General features: G+C 39.0%; 1 protein-coding gene and 1 pseudogene across 1 annotated transcript in view; one reads left to right on the forward strand and one right to left on the reverse strand.

Moving 5' to 3' along the window:
• LOC134799915 (translation machinery-associated protein 16 homolog) overlaps positions 1-20,289 on the forward strand; it is a 169,746-nt gene that overhangs the window by 110,813 nt on the left and 38,644 nt on the right. The gene's annotated exons all lie outside the window — the stretch shown is intronic.
• On the reverse strand, positions 2,326-3,560 carry LOC134800300 (venom serine carboxypeptidase-like; annotated as a pseudogene).

Below are 20,289 nucleotides of genomic sequence, written 5' to 3' on the forward strand. Positions count from 1 at the left end.
GCTTCGCTCGCCTTTTCAATAACTTTCTAACATATGGTAAAGGTGACATTCAATTTTCGTGATATAATGATGTGACTGATTTCCATACTAAAAGTAAAAATGGGGAACTGTCTATCGAATTGCGTCTTTTTATATCGAAAATTTTTCGCGCTCGCTTCGCTCGCGTTTTCAATAACTTTCTAAGATATGATAAAGGTGACATTCTGGTGGGGACTGCAGCAGCATTACTTTATTGCAACGTTACTGCTGCAGCACTGTCAATTTTCGTGATAAAATGATGTGACTGATTTCCATATTAAAAGTAAAAATGTACAACTGTCTATCAAATTGCGTTTTTATATCGAAAAATTTCCGCGCTCGCTTCGCTCGCGTTTCCAATAACATTCTAGCATATGGTAAAGGTGACATTCAATTTTCGTGATATAATGATGTGACTGATTTCCATACTAAAAGTAAAAATGTACAACTGTCTATCGAATCGCGTTTTTTTATATCGAAAAATTTTCGCGCTCGCTCGCTCGCGTTTTCAATTACTTTCTAACATATGGTAAAGGTGACATTCCATTTTCCTGATATAATGATGTGACTGATTTTCATCCTAAAAGTAAAATGTACAACTGTCTATCGAATTGCGTTTTTTTATATCGAAAAATTTTCGCGTTCGCTTCGCTCGCGTTTTCAATAACTTTCTAAGATATGATAAAGGTGACATTCGGGTGGGGACTACAGCAGCATTACTCTGTTGCAACGTTACTGCTGCAGCACTGTCAATTTTCGTGATAAAATGATGTGACTGATTTCCATACTAAAAGTAAAAATGTACAACTGTCTATCAAATTGCGTTTTTATATCGAAAAATTTTCGCGCTCGCTTCGCTCGCGTTTTCAATATCATGTAACTGATTTCCATTCTCAGCTGAAATGCAGCAATGAACGTCACTCAATTTACGTAAAAAATTCAATGTAATCTTGATGACCCTAGGCAGAGGGGGCACCATGGTCTAGAAATACTTAGGGCATCAAAATATCTTAATCCGGCACTGGTCGTTTGCGGAGTCAAACGATTTGGGACTCGCATTTTATACGCATTACCATGCCTTCCCGAAAATAATCGAATCATTCGCGAAAGTTTCGCAACGCATTGAGGTTACTAGGGGCACGTGGTCTTCCTCAGGAGTCTGAAGAAGACCACGGTAAGTGGCGCTCTAGCCAGGCAGGCCGCTTCGCTTTCGCTCGCGCGCGTATACCTTACTGTATCGTCCGATATACACCTACTACTCTGTCGTTTAAATCCTTAGAGAATATAACCAACGGAGACGCCATGTCTATAATTTTCGGTACAAAATAGTCCGGCCTTTTTTTGCGGGGGAGGGGCACATCAAATGTGTACCTACGTAACGTAAACATAGCCATGTCAGATAAACGTCGGTTGACCATTGGCCGCCTATTTTCGACAGAGGGGAACGCCTGTTAATGACCACTCCGTTTGGTTATATTCTCTAAGTTTAAATCACGTGTAAAATTTGAATAAGGGCGAATAAAACTATTGATTTTGGAGTGTAGTTTTATTTAGTGGTACCTAATTGTAAAATATTTTATCTGGACTTCAGTCCTCTAGCATATCCATCTGTCAACTTTACTTCAAGTTCCGCCTCCAGGGGAGAGGGAGAGAAATTATTACCTATTAGAAATTAACAGCTTACTGACACAGACCGAATTACACGCGAGCGGAGCCGCGGGCACAGCTAGTAAGTAATATGCAGTTACAATATTAGATATTGTAGCTTTTGCGTTACAAAACCACGAAATGTCCTCTAAGCGATTCTTTTTTTAGTAGCTATACAGGGTAGAAAATAAATAGAACCATGAAAAATATCTCAAAACAATGTATTTACTTTTACTTACCGAAAATAAACTTTTTTTTTTGTAAATTTACTTTTAATCGTAATAGAAATATTGTTTCTGACAAGTTTCTGAGAAATAGTTGAAAATTATAAAATTTAGCGTACTTATACATTATACATATAAGTTGCGCAAAAACAATATAATCCTAAACAGTTTAATAGGGCATCATTTCATCATCATCATTTCAGCCTATATACGTCCCACTGCTGGGCACAGGCCTCCTCTCATGCGTCAATAGGTACCTATATCAAATTAAACACGAATATTTGTATGGGCCACTATTAGTTGCCTAAAATAAAAAATTTAATTCATTAATATGAGCCAAAAATAAATGTTATATTGTTATTAGCTACTCGTACTTATCATGGTGTAAAGCAAATCTCTTTTTGGTCAAAGCCCTTCCCGCTCGTGATCCTCGTGATCATATCCCAGGCGCGCTTGGGCTGGTCTGCAGGCACGTAGTGCGTCGCGTCCAGCACGTAGATCTCCGTCCTAGCAGGCCCCCTCGCCGCACGCACCCCGCCGGCTCGCCGTCCACCCTCCACTCGTACTGCTTTGCAGAATTGTACTCCGAGGCGCCCGTGAAATTGAAATGGTTCCGCAAAAAATTTACAATCCCATCATATGGTACTGTAGAGTCTAATTCTCCACCATAAAGCATTACCGGATAATGGTCTAGTATTTCCGACAACCAGGGAGCCATGGATTTACAATAATCAACAATCAATTTATCACACGCAGTCGAGTCAATATCAGAGGATGACAAGTCCCCGACATGGATAACCTTTCTTACAGCGTTTTTATTTATTAGTGAAACATATTCGTATTCATCGTATTCTTCTTTAAGGCTATTCAAAGTCCAAGTTTGATTTTGTTTCATAAGGTTTTGAACATTGTTACTGTAGTCACAGGCATGATATACCCCATAGTGTCTCTGACTGACGGGATTTATCCAAGCCCCACCAATCATGAGGCCTTTCAGGTTAATTTTAGTTTTTGCCGTTGAGCCCTTCTTGATGATAGTATAACCAAGAGCTGGGACATATTTTCCAGCGTAAGATTCACCCGTGATGAAGAAAGCATTTTGTTGCAGCTCCGGAAAAAGTTGGAAGAACTGTGTTAGGGTTGAGTATAGCTGCTCACCCACCTGTGTTTCGTCTGTACAATACCCCTTTGTATCATTGGTGAAGCTGAATCCTGCGCCCACAGGGTTGTCGATGTAAATGAGGTGGTGATTCAGTGCCCAGTGGTATTTCCTGCGCTCGAATTGTCCTTTTACTGCTCTTATGGGTCCGTGTTCGACGAATAAACCAATAAGCGATGACGCTCCTAGACCGCCTTGCAGCCACACGAGCACGGGTGCCTTGGCTTTGTCCGGGGACATGCTAGGGAAGTACCAGAAGAATTGGTTTGAGTCGTAGGCCTTATTGACTGTGAAGAAGCCCGCGTAGCTCTCTATGTTAAGCTGTCGTTGAGCGTAACTCGTGCCAGCCGCCTCGCTTCCTTGATGTTGCCTCGCTCGATATACGGCGTCAGAAATAAGGGCTCTCCTGGACCCGTATCGTCAGTCACGGGCACACACTCTCCCGTGGCGTCTTGGAGGAGGCCACATAATAATGTGGTATAGGCTAAAAACACCAACAATATATGCAACATTATTTCGACATGCAGCATAATATTGAAAGTATATGACTTCAAGAAATAAATGTCTCTTTTAAATAGATACGATAATATACTATCTGAACTCGCATTCTTTAAAAAAATATCTGACATTAGGAACGTGACTATAAGAAGGCTGACGAGTGTTTGTCTGTATGGTTCTTGCACTCAGTTCATGGTAGTGGTGGATCCAGGATTTTTGTTTGAACCGGGGGCTTGAACTTAAAGAAGTCTGGTAGGTTTTGGTAGGTGCCGTAAGCCGTCTAAATCGTTCGTGATTGTTCCAGTATTAACCAAAACTCCTGTATAAACAATTTGAGTAATGGAGCACATGAAGAAACGTTTCAACTATCGCACACACTGTGTCCTAGAAATACTATGACAAAAACTAAAGTAAACCATAATGGATTCATTATTGGTTTTATTTACTTATTTACCTACATTGTATGTAGCTGATGACTTTGTAAACTTTATATTTACACTTAAAACCACCTTAGGGGCTGTCACCCCCCTAAAATCATCCAAAAATCATGCTTCTAATGACCCCGTTTCCTCCTACGTCATGCTACCGTCATCCGATGTCCAGACCCCCCCCCCCCCCCCCTTTGAAATGACGTAATTTATGAATCGCCCCTTACAACTAACTTTAATTATGTATTAGTATTTTTACACATATAAGAAATCTTCTGTTATTTTCCCCTTCTTTATTCACCCTGTATAGACGTTCTAAAAGTTATACCTGTCTGTATAAAAAAACGGCTACAAATATAATGACCACCAAAAAATACTTTGGTACCCTAAATAAAAAAATCATGCTTACCAAAAAAACTTACTGAACACCAAAAAAAATAAGGCCTAAAATTACAAAAGTACCACCGTTTTAATTACGACTGCACATCAAATTGTATTCAAATACCAAATATATTGAATGATCACCAAAAATCATTAATGATCACCAAATCTTGAAGACCAAATTAATGCGATATTTTCACCTAAATAAACCACTATGATTACCAAAAAATGTATACATATTACCAAATAAAGTAAAATGATGCCAAGATTACTAGCCCCTCCCGCTCAATCCCCCGTACCCCGCACCGCATGCCTACCTAACCTAACCTACTTTTCTAATAGAATACTGAAATGCTACTAGACAAGTAGGTTAGGTTAGGTTTGAACTGCTATCAGTTAAGTGGGTTATGTTAGCACTGCGACCTTTACAGAAACGAAATGTTTCTATAAAAGTGGGTTAGGTTAGGTAAGAACTGCGATCCTCACAGAACCGAACTGCTCTCAGATAAGTGGGTTAGGTTAGCTTAGAACTGCGACCCTTACAGAAAGGAAATGCTACTAGAATGTGGGTTAGGTTATGTTTGAACTGCGACCCTTACAGAAACTAAATGCTACTAGAAAAGTGAGTTAGGTTAGGTTTGAACTGCGACCCTTACAGAAATGAAATGCTACTAGAAAAGTGGGTTAGGCTAGGTTTGAACTGCGACCCTTACGGAAACGAAATGCTTCAAGAAAAGTGGGTTAGGTTAGGTTTGAACTGAGACCCTTACAGAAAAGAAATGCTACTAGAAAAGTGGGTTAGGTTAGGTTTGAACTGCGACCCTACAGAAAAGAAATGCTTCAAGAAAAGTGGGTTAGGTTAGGTTAGAACTGCGACCCTTACAGAAAAGAAATGCTACTAGAAAAGTGGGTTAGGTTAGGTTTCAACTCCGACCCTTACAGAAAAGAAATGCTACTAGAAAAGTAGGTTAGGTTAGGTGCGACCCATACAGAAACGAAATGCTACTAAAAAGTGGGTTAGGTTAAGTTTGAACTGCGACCCTTACAGAAATGAAATGCTACTAGAAAAGTGGGTTAAGTCAGGTTTGAACTGCGACCCATACAGAAAAAAAATACTACTAGAAAAGTGGGTTAGGTTAGGTTTGAACATGTGCAATTATTTCATATATCGTTATCCTATTAAATTAATTAATCCACTTCGTCACCTTTTTCTAGTAGCATTTTATTTCTGTAACAGTCGCAGTTCTAACCTAACCTAATCCACTTTTCGTGTAGCATTTCGTTTCTGTAAGGATCGCAGTTCAAACCTAACCTAACACACTTTTCTAGTAGCATTTCTTTTCTGCAAGCGTTGCAGTTCAAACCTAACCTAACCCACTTTTCTAGTAGCATTTCGTTTCTGTATGGGTCGCAACTAACCTAACCCACTTTTCTAGTAGCATTTCTTTTCTGTATGGGTCGCAGTTCTAACCTAACCCACTTTTCTTGAAGCATTTCGATTCCGTAAGGGTCGGAGTTCAAACCTAACCTAACCCACTTTTCTAGTAGCATTTCTTTTCTGTAAGGGTCGCAGTTCAAACCTAACCTTACCCACTTTTCTTGAAGCATTTCGTTTCCGTAAGGGTCGCAGTTCAAACCCAGCCTAACCCACTTTTCTAGTAGCATTTCTATTCTGTAAGGGTCGCAGTTCAAACCTAGCCTAACCCACTTTTCTAGTAGCATTTCATTTCTGTAAGGGTCGCAGTTCAAACCTAACCTAACCCACTTTTCTAGTAGCATTTCTTTTCTGTAAGGGTCGCAGTTCAAACCTAACCTAACCCACTTTTCTAGTAGTATTTTTTTTCCGTATGGGTCGCAGTTCAAACCTGACTTAACCCACTTTTCTAGTAGCATTTCATTTCTGTAAGGGTCGCAGTTCAAACTTAACCTAACCCACTTTTCTAGTAGCATTTCGTTTCTGTATGGGTCGCAGTTCAAACCTAACCTAACCCACTTTTCTTGAAGCATTTCGATTCCGTAAGGGTCGGAGTTCAAACCTAACCTAACCCACTTTTCTAGTAGCATTTATTTTCTGTAAGGGTCGCAGTTGACCTAACCTAACCCACTTTTCTAGTAGCATTTCTTTTATGTAAGGGTCGCAGTTCAAACCTAACCTAACCCACTTTTCTTGAAGCATTTCGATTCCGTAAGGGTCGTAGTTCAAACCTAACCTAACCCACTTTTCTAGTAGCATTTCTTTTCTGTAAGGGTCGCAGTTCAAACCTAACCCTTATACCAATATTTGCTTATTTTCATCAGGTCGCTCAAAAATATCTGAACATGTACTTTATCTACCTACATTATAACTTACTATCAACTTTGTATTTTTGGCCCATCTCGGCAGCCCGTTCCGCGGACGAATAGCAATGTTTGCCGAAGCCGTGAAAGTCAATCTGAATAATATAACTTAAAAAGAAATTTAAAACAACAAAATACAAATTATTAATAATATGATAATATTATTTTGATTGATAATGATAAGTCATATGTGGCATAAGTCACTCGTATATTAGGCTATAGTCAACCTCAACCTTAGTAGGTTGACAGCACTTTTTATTTTACTTCGTGTAAAAAAACGCCGAAATAACTGTATACCAACATGACAAACATAATTTAGGTTACTTTAACTTACGAATAATTTGGTCTAGTCTGTGGCACCACCGAAACGAAACTAACCGAGAGTTGCCGAGAAACGGCCGATCGTCGTAAAATAAAGATTGTTATGAAAATTTCTTTTGCTTATTGTAAATTAAATACGCATCGAAAGCGATAGTTTTTATGCTCTAGTCTATTCCCATATTTAGATAATAGATTGAAACAGTTTTTTCTTATCATACGTGCGTCGAATTTGAGAAACGTGTCAAAAACTTTTTAGAAATTTGTAAGGCGCCATCTCGCTTCTTCCCTCGTTTTTTATCCCGTTCTGGTTTTTCGATTTTATATATACTTATGATGATGATGATATAATGATTAAACGTACACTATCGTAGGTAATTTTCTGAAATTCACAATCTCAATTTTAGTTAGAGTGACAAAGATGTAGATCTTCGAGCTTCGAGAATAGATTTTAATAAATAATTATGAATTTGTAATACGCGCAATTATGATTAAGTTATTGTATAATTGATTAATTTCTTTAGTTAAGTATATTTGCTTGTAATAATGTAATGTAAAATAATGTAATGTAATAATGTACTTTAATTGGTATGTGTATCGGTGAAGGAAAACATCGTGAGGAAACCGGACTAATCCCAATAAGGCCTAGTTTCCCCTCTGGGTTGGAAGGTCAGATGGCAGTCGCTTTCGTAAAAACTAGTGCCTACGTCAAATCATGGGATTAGTTGTCAAAGCGGACCCCAGGCTCCCATGAGCCTTGGCAAAATGCCGGGATAACGCGAGGAAGAAGAAGAAGAATTGGTATGTGTATACCTAATTTCAAATTTGTATGCCTCTCGGCGAAACATAGCGTGCTCTAATACTTTTTGTACCTATCCAACACTGTTACATATGTTTACAAATAAATAATTTGTCTTGTCTTAATTTTAATAATGAGGGCCAATCAAATGGAAGAGCTCGTTCTGAGAATTTCAAATATATATTTTTAATAATTTTAAAATAAACAATTTAGAAGTTATTTAAGAAAATAGCCAAAACATGACACCCATCCCCCCCCCCCCCCCTTATCTCCAAAACTACTGGGTCTAAAATTTTGAAACAAATATACAAAACAGTTTTTTACCTATAGATGACAGGAAAACCAATTAGAAATGTGGAGTCAAGGGTGAGTCGGACTTAATGTACGGAACGAATTCCCCTCATCTGGCATAATATTGTTTGTCAGAAATACACTGCGCATAACATGTGGACGAAGCTAAAGGCCCCTGTACACAAATGGGCCAGCGCCGGCCAGTCCAAGGGACGCAGCCATGCGATAGAATGAGATAGCAATATCACTTGCTCCCTCTAACGCATCAATGCGTCCCCCAGGCTGGCCCACGCTGAATCTAACTTGTATTGGTACCTATATATTATTGTATATCATTGTATATTATTTTTTTGTTGTAGGTTTTTTTTCGACAATTGTCGATAAAATATTATATCAATAAATAACATTATTTATTCTTGTATAGACTTTACGTTCGAGTTTACAAGCAAACGCCTAATATCTACTTGTATTTATGTAAGTACATAGTTCAATATTATATGTCCAATATATTTTACCTTTCTTACAATTTCGAATTGAACCTGTCCATGCTAGGGTTGCCATACGTCCCGGTACGTCGGGACATGTCCCGGTTTTAAGCATGGTGTCCCGGTGTCCCGGCCGATAAGCAAATTGTCCCGGTTTAAAAATCATAGTTATTTAGTAGGGAGCTGGACTTGGTAAATAATAATATACACCTACAATAAACACGAACACGACTAACTAGCTAGGCTAATCGTACGTGGATACGAGTAGAACGACGTAACCGGTCCGGTGACACTTGTTCGTTCACTTTTTACGTCAACAGTGTCAACACATTTCGAGATCGCGGAGTGTCGGCGTTGACAGAGCACACACACCCGCGGTTTACATTCGCGTGCGAGCTACGAGCCGAGCCGCGAGCCGAGCCACGAGACGCGAGTGTAAGCGGTGGGCTCGTGGCTCGCCTCGCGGCTCGGCTCGCGCTCGCCTGGCTCGCGTGGAGGAGCGGTTTTTTGGGCATGAGTCAAAAGGGCTCGCCATGGGATCGCGCGGGACGCGCGCTTGCTGTTTAAATTCGCGTTCGGCTGTAATTCTATTACAAACCTTATACCGTGCCGTTTGTGTTTAAATTCGATTAGCTCGACGAGCTTACGAGCTGTGGCCGAGACACGATACGAGCCACGAGGCGAGAGTGTGATCACTAGCTCGACGAGGTTACGAGCTCGAGGCGAACACGAAACGAGCCGCGAGCCGAGCCACGAGCCGCGAATGTAAATAAGCTTTAATACTTTAGTTAATGATGATTTCGTAAAAATACTATTTTTACCAATATTTTGTATACCTAATTATCAGAATTAACACATTCAGCGCCAGCGCATGCCACGCGCCAAGTTCGTAGCCGGTAACGTAGCATTTTCCGCTTTGTAGCGATAAGCGCCTACTAACAGAGAACCGACTGGCTTTTTAGGGTTCCATACCTCAAAAGGAAAAAAACCGAACCCTTATACTCGTGCGTCTGTCTGTCTGTCCGTCTGTCACAGCCTATTTTCTCCGAAACTACTGGACCAATTAAGTTGAAATTTGGTACACACATATAAGTTTGTGACCCAAAGACGGACATGTATGAGTCGGACTTAATTACTAAGTTTTTATCCGACCCCTACGGGTTTTATAAAAATATTTCACTCACGTTTCACTTAAAAAATACATTGTTAAAAATTGTGTAATGTAGGGAACCCTTGGAACGCGAGTCCGACTCGCACTTGACCGGTTTTCTTTAAATGTCCCGGTCTGAGTCCCCACACTTAGTGATTGCAATACGGATTATTCGAAGTTCAAAAATCCGGATTTCGGAGCGTTTGAAAATCCGTTTTAAAATTCGGATTTTGAAAAGTGATAACCGGTTTTTCGGATTTTTTCGCACCAGTACTAATTTGCTCAAAATTAATGCTAATGCGAAATAAAAAGCGGTGCACATGAAGCGGTAACGCGGGAGAGCTATTGCCAGCCGGGCATTGCGCGTCGCGCACTCGCTCGCACCTGTATGCTTGCCCCGCGTCCGCTTTTTTTATTGGCGTAGCAGCCCAAGTAACAAAATTTGGTACTATAAAAGTCCTGAGAACGTTTTGGAGCGTGCTAATTAGTGTTCATGATTAGCACTATAATGGTGTTGTAAACGTTTACAAAACCCCCTTTAGTACCGTTTGGTAACTAAAAATTGGTAACCAGCTTCGAAACGGGAAAGAAATACCAATTCGTAACTGGCTTCAAATTGGGACTTTTCCATTACCGATTTGTAACCACGTTTGGTAACCGGCTTCGAAACGGGAAAAATAAATCCCAGGTTGTAACTGGTTACAAAATGGGACTTTTGAATTACCGATTCGTAACCACGGTTGGTAACCAGCTTCCAAACGGGAAAAAATATCCCGCGTTGTAACTGGTTACAAAATGGGACTTTTGAAGTGACCATCTAACTTTCTAAGTGGTGACAATTGGCATTCACAGATTTGTGATAAAATGTACAGTCAGCGAGAAATTATAATTAAAACTTAAAATGAACGTATGCAATGACAATGACAATAAGTCTGAAGTGCTTTCGTATGTAAACCGTTCTAGCCTCGAATTGGTACAATAAACTCCGATCAGTGAGTGACTCTGTCCCAATACGTAACCGGCTACAAACAGGTAATTTTGGATTCCCATTTTGTAGCCAGTTACAAAACTTATTTACCAAACGGTACCACTCTGGCCCAATTCGTAACTGGCTACATACAGGGAATTTTAGATTCCTGTTTTATAGCTAGTTACCAAATTTAGTTACCAAACGGTAACACGCTGGCCCAATATGTAACCGGCTACAAACTGGGAATCTTGATTCCCATTCTGTAGCTGGTTACGAAATTTTGGTTACCAAACGGTACTAAAGGCAAAACCCCAGATAGGCCCTAGTTTTATCACTGATTTATTCTATAAACATTATATAAAGGCTCTCACGGTGATAAATCAGCTCTATAGTTGAAATGTAAAAGTGACGAGAAACGCTCTTTAGTACTAAAATACTATGATCTTTTATATGTAGATATGCCATACACTAACATATCAAGCGAAAAAAATGATGCTAACCAATACTGCCAACGTCACGGCAGCATCAGTTACAATTTGTTTACAACTTCATACGCAAATGCGTAAAAGAGACGGCACAATTAAAAGAATACCTAAGTAAAAAAGAGACGGCTAGTGTTTGTCACTTGCGCGTGAATTTGGTAAATCAGTGATACCACCATAACACGACGGCAAATAGTGGAGATGGCGCGAGCCGTAAAACTTATTAAGAAAAAAAATATCAAAGAATAAGATGTTTGACAGAAGGTGCAAATCATTTTAGTGCAGTTCTATGTAGTAATGTACTCGCTACCGAAGTAAAAAGTTTTCACATTTAGTTATGTAAATAAAATATATTATATACTTATCATTGTTACTTTTGTAACAAAAAAAATTTGGCTGGTTCAGTACGCAGAGTATGTATGTATGGTGGTTAAAATTTCACCCCGTATTTTTATATTTTAAATGTACTGGATTCTACCTATTTCGTGAATACTATTAATATAACATTCACCTTCCCTTTGATCAAGTGGTGGCGAATATTGGTACTAGCACAGTTCATACGCAAATGTAAATAAAGCGGTAAAAATATATAACTATGTAAATAAACAATATTCCTTTCCACGAAACCGAGTTAAAAAAAAGCAAATTCAATAACAACAAAACCTTTTATTTTACTAACAATTTTATGTTATAATAATTGTTATTGTGTGAGAAAATGAAATACTTAAAAAAAAAACTTTTGTAAAATAATTTTGTAGTAATCTTTGTATAAACAGCAATATAGGTACCTATTTACTTAATTGACGCGACCCGGACAATAATAATCTTTAATTTGCCAATTGTTGTAATTAATTACAAGAAAAAATGCGTGCAAGTTAAAAACTTTAATATTAAAGTTGAAATTTACTTCTCTTATTTGTATGACAAGCACCAAACAATGAATGCAACTTACCATGACACCTCTGCTATGATAATCTATGTACGCAGTTGGTGCGTCCTTGTCATTCTCGCTGATAAGAACATAAACTTATCTCTTTCTGTCAGCCGGCGAAAATGGCGGCCAGCTTTATTTCTTTCAAGATTAAACCGAAGAAAATCGGATTATTTCAGCTTTTACTTACGAATGATATGTGACGCCGTCAATTTTTTTGCGCTTCCGCGGATAATTTGAGCATTTCAACATAACGCAGGTCGGCATTTTGTTGCTTAATACACGTTATTTGTGGAAAAGTATTAACCGGTGTACACTTCGCGCTTGCGTCAGGCAGACTGAGACAAACTCGTACACATGACACGAGGTGAGTGCTTCAATTTTGGAACGTGTATAACACATCTTCATATAAAAGATCATAGACTAAAATAGTGCTGTCTGCAACGTTTATGTCGCAATTTGGAATTATAAAAGTAACCAATGAAACATGTTTATAGTGCTATTTTGCACCGTAAACGATTCCAGTGATCTTTTTTATCATACTTGCGTCGTGGGTGCCTAAAATATTAAATAAGTTCATTCGCCATTGTTTCTTAAAGTTACATTTGTATTTAGGTAATAAAAACGATGTACTAAATAGCATTTGTGGACCGTTACTATGCCGGTACATTGTACATGCGAAAATAATTGTATCGATAGAATCATTATGCTGATTTCAAATTTGACAATGCGCTCTCATAATTTTCATGTTTTAATTAAATTAAAATTAATAAAATAAGGACTTGTTCCAACTGTGGCTGCTATAGTACACATAGGCTCCAGCCGTGCCGCTAATGTGCTATTATGGCAGAAAACAGCAGCCATTTTTTAAGTTACGATTTAAGTTATTTAGCAACGTACCAGGTAACTTTTATGGTACTATATAGCACTATAGAAAAACTTTCATGGCTTTTAGAGAACTCTTCTAGCCTTATAGCGATGTTAAGAGAGCTTTTAAAAAGCTAAAACGTTACGTAATGGTCGTGCAAAGTCCTTTTATAGTGCAGATTGATCCTCTAATAGTGTTTACGATACTGCTACAATACTAGTACTATAAAAGTTACTTTGACGCATTATTAGTGCAAAATAGGTACATAAAAGCATCAGTAAAGTCGTCTATAGTATTAAATAGTACCATAATCGCTTTTTGCATATCTATTACAGTATTTACAGTGCAGCACTTTAAAGATTCTTTTGTATGATCCTATAAGCGTTCTAAGAGCTAAATTATAGTACTTAAAAGGTCTTTAATCTTATAGAAACAAAACGCTTTGTTAAAAACCTTTATAGTACAAGCAGTCACAATGGTTACCATTATAGGCCTACTATATCACTGTTTGGTGATAAAATGCCTTAGTTATAGAACCTTTTGTTACTTGGGAGTGTATGTATGTATTTTGTTTTTATTATTTTTTAAAGATTTTGTTATTGGCGTAGCAGTGTACGCAATTTGATTGTTTGTTTCACTTTGCCTTTATGCCACATTCCTTTCTTAAAATCCGGATTGAATCCGAATTTCGGATTTCGGTCAAACCAAAATCCGAAAATCCGGATTTGAAAAATGTTCACGGATTTGCAATCGCTGGCCACACTTATGGCAACCCTAGTCCATGCTCACTTATTTTTTAAATTCATATTTCGGCAAAGAGGGTATTAAAGTTGAATATTACTAGGTACTTTTTGATTATATTGGTTTTTCATTTTTCTAGACTAAGCTACAACCATTTCGTGAAGCCAAACGATAAATAGGCACATTACAGTATCTTATTGGCTCTATTACAATTTATTGCTTATTGGTCATAGTTAACCAATATTATAAAAATTATATATTTATTGGATCATAAATAACAAGTTGAATTTATAACTAATATTGGGTGTTCTGCCTTTTCGCAGAACTATTTTTGGCGGAATTTCATTTGCCAACCAACATTTCGCCGACGTTTCACTTTGACAACTAACGATTAGCAAATTTTTGTATGGCAACGTTTCAATTGGTAGAATTATTGTAAAGCAGATTATTATAACGCCTCTAAACTTTTGGGAGACTTATCATTTGTCAAATCTTTCACTTGGTCGAACAACTCGTTCGCTTTTCATACATTAGGCAAGTTACAAATAAGAAAAAGATACATACCAAACAATCAAAAATGGCCGAGTTGTTGTACTTTTTATAATGTATATTTTAATATTTGAAGCCAGTGGCAGCGAGCGAGCGAAGCGAGCGAGCAAGATCTTCCTGGGCAGAGCCGACTTGGATATGGTTAGGTTAGAAGACTAAGGCGGGAGCAAAGCTCCCGCCTTAGTCTTCGAGGTTATTTTTTTTTCAACAACCCAAAAAACGTAATTAGTAATTACACAGCAACGTTCGGGTCAAATATCTCGGCCATTTTTGATTTTAGAGGAAAGTTTATTAAGAAAAAAGTGATTATTTCAACAAAATCATGTAAATAATTCTAAGTGTTTTGTAACCCCTATATGTTTTTCTCATTTTCTCAAAAAAAAAATTAAAGTCCTAGAAACGGCCCCCCTTTGGTACAGTACAGTCTGACCAAATGAAACAATTGGTAAACAATAAACAACTAAGTGTATGTATATTATGCCACCAACTAAAACATTCTACGACATGAAAGTTGGCATTTTGAAAATTGGCATTATAAAACACAGACCAAACGTTTAGTTGGTAAGTGTGCGGTTGGCAAATTAAAAAAAAAGTTTTGAAAAGTTGGGAAATGAAAATTCGGCGAAATAAAAATCCGCCAAACGTGAGTTGGGAAGTGATAATCGGCCATACCATTTTCGGCGATAAATAAGAGAACCCTAATATTGTCTATGCGGTTACAATATTAAGCCCTTGCTACACAGTCGCCGACAAGCCTAACTTCTAACTTCTAACCGTCTGACCTTGGTCTGTCTTTGGTCAGTTTTGGTCAAATTTTGTTGGAAACAACTGTCTACACCAGGGGTCTCCAAACTTTTTTACTTGAGGGCCATATTGCGGCTCAGAAACTATCGCGCGGGCCACCGTCGGTTTTTGCGCCGGGGGAGGGTGTCTGGTTGCTGCTGTTAGGAACAGTTCCACTCTCAATGAATGCTGAACCGCTGGAGCCTGGCTCCTGCGGGCCGGACAGTAGGCACTCGCTTTGGGTGTCGGCGGGCCGGATTGGAACGCGTCGCGGGCCGGGGTTTGGAGACCCTTGGTCTACACGGTCCGGGACGGACCAAGGCCACGCGGTCTGAAGGCTTGTCGACGACCGTGTAGGGCTTTATTGTAGCTTTTGCGTTACAAAACCACGAAATGTCCTCTAAGCAATTCTTTTTTAAGTAGCTATACAGGGTAGAAAATAAATAGAACCTTGAAAAACATCCGAAAACAATGTATTTACTATTTACTTACCGAAAATAAACTTTTTTTTTTGTAAATTTACTTAATCGTAATTGAAATATTGTTTCTGATAAGTTTCTGAGAAATAGAACAGTTGCAAATTATTAAATTTAGCGTACTTATTTATACATATAAGTTGCGCAAAAACAAAATAATCCTAAACAGTTTAATGGTACCTATATCAAATTAAACACGAATATTTGTATGGGCCACTAGTTGCCTGAAATAAAAATTTTAATTCATTCATATGAGCCAAAAATAAATGTTATATTGTTATTAGCTACTTGTACTTATCATGGTGTAAAGCAAATCTCTTTTTGGTCAAAGCCCTTTCCGCTCGTGATCCTCGTGATCATATCCCAGGCGCGCTTGGGCTGGTCTCCAGGCAAGTAGTGCCCCGCGTCCAGCACGTAGACCTCCGTCAGCAGCCCCCCGCGCCGCACACACCCCGCCGGCTCGCCATCCACCCGCCACTCGTACTGCTTTGCAGACTTGTACTCCGAGGCGCCCGTGAAATTGAAATGGTTCCGCAAAAAATCTACAATCCCATCATATGGTACCGTAGAGTCTAATTCTCCACCATAAAGCGTTACCGGATAATGGTCTAGTATTTCCGACAACCAGGGAGCCATGGATTGACAAAAATCAACATTCAATTTAGATCTCACAGTCGAGTCAAGATCAGAGTATGTCAAGTCCCCGACATGGATAGCCTTTCTTACAGCGTTTTTATTTATTACTGAAATGTATTCGTTTTCTTCGTTAAAGTTATTCAAAGTCCAAGTTTGATTTCCTTTCATAAGGTTTTGAACATTGTGACTGTCGTCACACGCATGAAATGGCCAGTAGTGTTTCTGACTGTCGGGATTTATCCAAGCCCCACCAATCATGAGACCTTTAAGGTTAACCTTAATTTTTGCCGTTGAACCCTTCTTCATGATAGTATAACCAAGAGCTGGGACATATTTCCCAGCGTAAGATTCACCCGTGATGAAGAAAGCATTTTGTTTAAGCTCCGGAAAAAGTTGGAAGAACTGTGTTAGGGTTGAGTATAGCTGTTCACCCACCTGTGTTTCGTCTGTACAATACCCGTTTGTATCATTGGTGAAGCTGAATCCTGCGCCCACAGGGTTGTCGATGTAAATGAGGTGGTGATTCAGCGCCCAGTGGTATTTCCTGCGCTCGAACTGTCCGTTTACTGCTCTAATGGGTCCATTTTCGACGAATAAACCAAACAGCGATGACCCTCCTGGACCGCCTTGCAGCCACACGAGCACGGGTGCCTTGGCTTTGTCCGGGGACATGCTAGGGAAGTACCAGAAGAATTGGTTTGAGTCGTAGGCCTTATTGACTGTGAAGAAGCCGGCGTAGCTCTCTATGTTTAGGCTGTCGTTGAGCGTAACTCGTGCCAGCCGCCTCGCTTCCTTGATGTTGCCTCGCTCGATATACGGCGTCAGAAATAAGGGCTCACCTGGACCCTTATCGTCAGTCACGGGCACACGCTCTCCTGTGGCGTCTTGGAGGAGGCCACATAATAATGTGGTATAGGCTAGAAACACCAACAATATATGCAACATTATTTCGACATGCAGCATAATATTGAAAGTATATGACTTCAAGAAATAAATGTCTCTTTTAAATAGACACGATAATATATACTATCTGAACTCGCATTCTTTAAAAAAATACCTGAGATTAGGATTGTGACTAGGATAAGAAGGCTGACGAGTGTTTGTCTGTACGGTTCTTGCACCCAGTTCATGGCAGTGGTGGATCCAGGATTTTTGTTTGACCCCGGGGCTTGAACTTAAAGAGGTCTGGTAGGTTTTGGTAGGTGCCTTATTGAGCCGCCTAAATCGTTCGTTATTGTTTCAGTTCAGTATTAACCAAAACTCCTGTATAAACAATTTGTGTAATGAGGCACATGGAGAAACGTTTCAACTATCACACACACTGTGTCCTTAAGAAAGACTATGACAAAAACTAAAGTAAACCATAATGGATTCATTATTGGTTTTATTTACTTATTTACCTATATTGTATGTAGCTAATGACTTTGGAAACCTTCTATTTACACTTACAACCACCTTACAACTAACTTTAATTATGTATTAGTATTTTTACACATATAAGAAAGCTTCTGTTATTTTCCCCTATTTATTCATCCTGTATAGGCGTTGTAAAAGTTGTACCTGTCTATGAGGTATTTTTGAATATAAAAAATATAATTTACAACCTGCACGTGTCAGACTGTCAGTCCATTACTTTTTATCAAGTGTTGAACGCACACTATCGTAGGTAGGTATATTTCTGAAATTCACTAAGTACCTATCTCAATTTTAGTTAGGAGTGGCAAAGATGTAGAATGTAGATCTTGGAGCAACGCCGGCTTCCAACATGTAGGAAGGGAGGAGCCCAGGCGATGTCTTACCGTACAAAACATTCTGCCATTTTTTGCTCTCTGCTCAATATTATACATGGAGTTTTTTGGTACACTTTCCTCCATCATTTAATTCACCACCGTCTCATTGGCAAGTTTATTGTGAGTAATTATTGCTCAGGCAACAATACAATGTGCTTAAGACGTCACGGGACCGCGTGTTCCCGCAACTGACGATACGGGTCCAGTACGGTTACCATCAGTTTGTCACTGACATAAACGCCGTAAACTTTCTATACATCTCGCTCGTACTCGCATATTAGTGCAAACGTGATGTATAGAAAGTAAATTACGTTCTCGACGGCGTTTATGTCAGTGACAAACTGATGGTAACCGTACAGGAGAGCCCTTAATATTTCTCGAACGCCGTATATCGAGCGAGGCAACATCAAGGAAGCGAGGCGGCTGGCACAAGTTACGCTCAACGACAGCTTAAACATAGAGAGCTATTACGCCGGCTTCTTCACCGTCAGTAAGGCCTACGAGTCAAACCAATTCTTCTGGTACTTCCCTAGCATGTCCCCGGACAAAGCCAAGGCACCCGTGCTCGTGTGGCTGCAAGGCGGTCCAGGAGCGTCATCGCTGTTCGATTTATTCATCTAAAATGGACCCATTATAGCAGTAAAAGGACAATTCGAGCGCAGGAAATATCTTAGTCCGGTGGCCGGCTGCATGAAACAAACCTGATAAAAAAATAGAATATACCTACCCTGTGGAGGTACCTGACATTTAGTAGCTTCCAACAGTTCCAACGCACTTGGTCGGCCTAGGCTTAACCTGGCAGATTTTGTACAAATGGCAAAAAACTTTGGACAAAAATTCATCAAAAAAAAACCTCATCGAAAAATAGAATGAAACTTGTATGGTAGGATACCTGACTTTGAGGACAGTAAATAAAAGTGGTTGGCCTCACCTTAGCCTGGCAGTTTTTGCAGACCGACCAGATTTATGGTACCACGTGACAACTACAATTTACCTCATCGAAAAATAGAATGAAACAAACGGATTATAATAGCTAAAATAAACCTGTTGACATATGTCTTGGTCTTGGTCGGCCTCACCTTAACCTGGCAGTTTTTGCAGTCCGACCAAATTTATAAAAAAAATCATCAAAAAAATCTTATCGGAAAATCGTATGAAACTTGTATGTGTACGATAGCTGCCTTTGAGGACAGTAAAAAAGTGGTCGGCCAAATCCTGTATTGGCAGGTTCCTGTGTCCGACCAAATTTGTGGTACCTCGTGACAGCTACAATTTACCTCATCAGGTTAAGGTGAAGCCAACAAAGACATACGTTAACAGGTTTAATTTAGCTATTATAATCCGTTTGTTTCATTCTAGTTTTCGATGAGGTAAATTGTGGTTTACTAACGAATGGGCCAAAAACGTTTCCCAAAGTACCTATCACATCCCAAACTATGTTTCCCAAATTATCGTTTCCCAAAAAAATGTTTGGCAAAACAACTTATCGCAATTATTCAGTTAGCAATAGTCTTTTTTGGCAAGTTATTGTTTAGCAAATAATTACTTGGACAAGTTTCATTTTACCAAGTATTATTTAGTCAAATGTATCATTATATCATTAAGCATAACTTACATGTCCCAAAATATTGCATGGCGTTAATACGAGAAAAAAGGTGTCCCCAAAATTTCATACAAATGCACCAAAAACTTGGGGATATTTTTTCTCAGTAAGAATGGAGAAAGCTACTGATTCTGAATAGAAATATTATATAAATTCAAAATTCTAACAGAACAAATTTAGGTTCAAATTTAAATGCCGGTCAGACTGTACCAAAGGGGGGCCGTTTCTGGGACTTAGATTGTTTTTTTGAGAATATGAAAAAAACAGGGGTTTCAAACCAGTTAGAATAATTTACAAGATTTTGATGAAATAATCACTTTTTAGAGCACCCTACAAAACTTTTTTCACGGTGCTCTTATGGGATCACTTCGGTCTTGCAAATCGGTTAAATGCGTTTTTTCTTAATAAACTATCTAAACTTGCCGAGTTTTTAAAGGGAGCTGGTACTTGTAAAATTTTATTATTATAAAAAAGTCGGTTCTGGCGCTTCGCCGGCCGCTGCCGCGGCACGCTCGCTTCGCTCGCTCGGCTCGCGCGCTGTAAGGTCGCAGTTTTACCTAACACTCCTCCTCGCTTCGCTCGTCGTCGTACCTGCCTTAAAAGAGTGTTATGTAAAACGCTCGATCTCCGCCATTTTCAATTTTAGAAAAAAGTTTTCCAAGTAAAAGTAGGTAGCCTATTTTGACGTGTTCTATACGTTACAATCATTTAAAATATAAAATGTC

The sequence above is a fragment of the Cydia splendana genome, chromosome 19 (genome assembly GCF_910591565.1).
Source record: "Cydia splendana chromosome 19, ilCydSple1.2, whole genome shotgun sequence".
Classification (NCBI taxonomy): Eukaryota; Metazoa; Arthropoda; class Insecta; order Lepidoptera; family Tortricidae; genus Cydia; species Cydia splendana.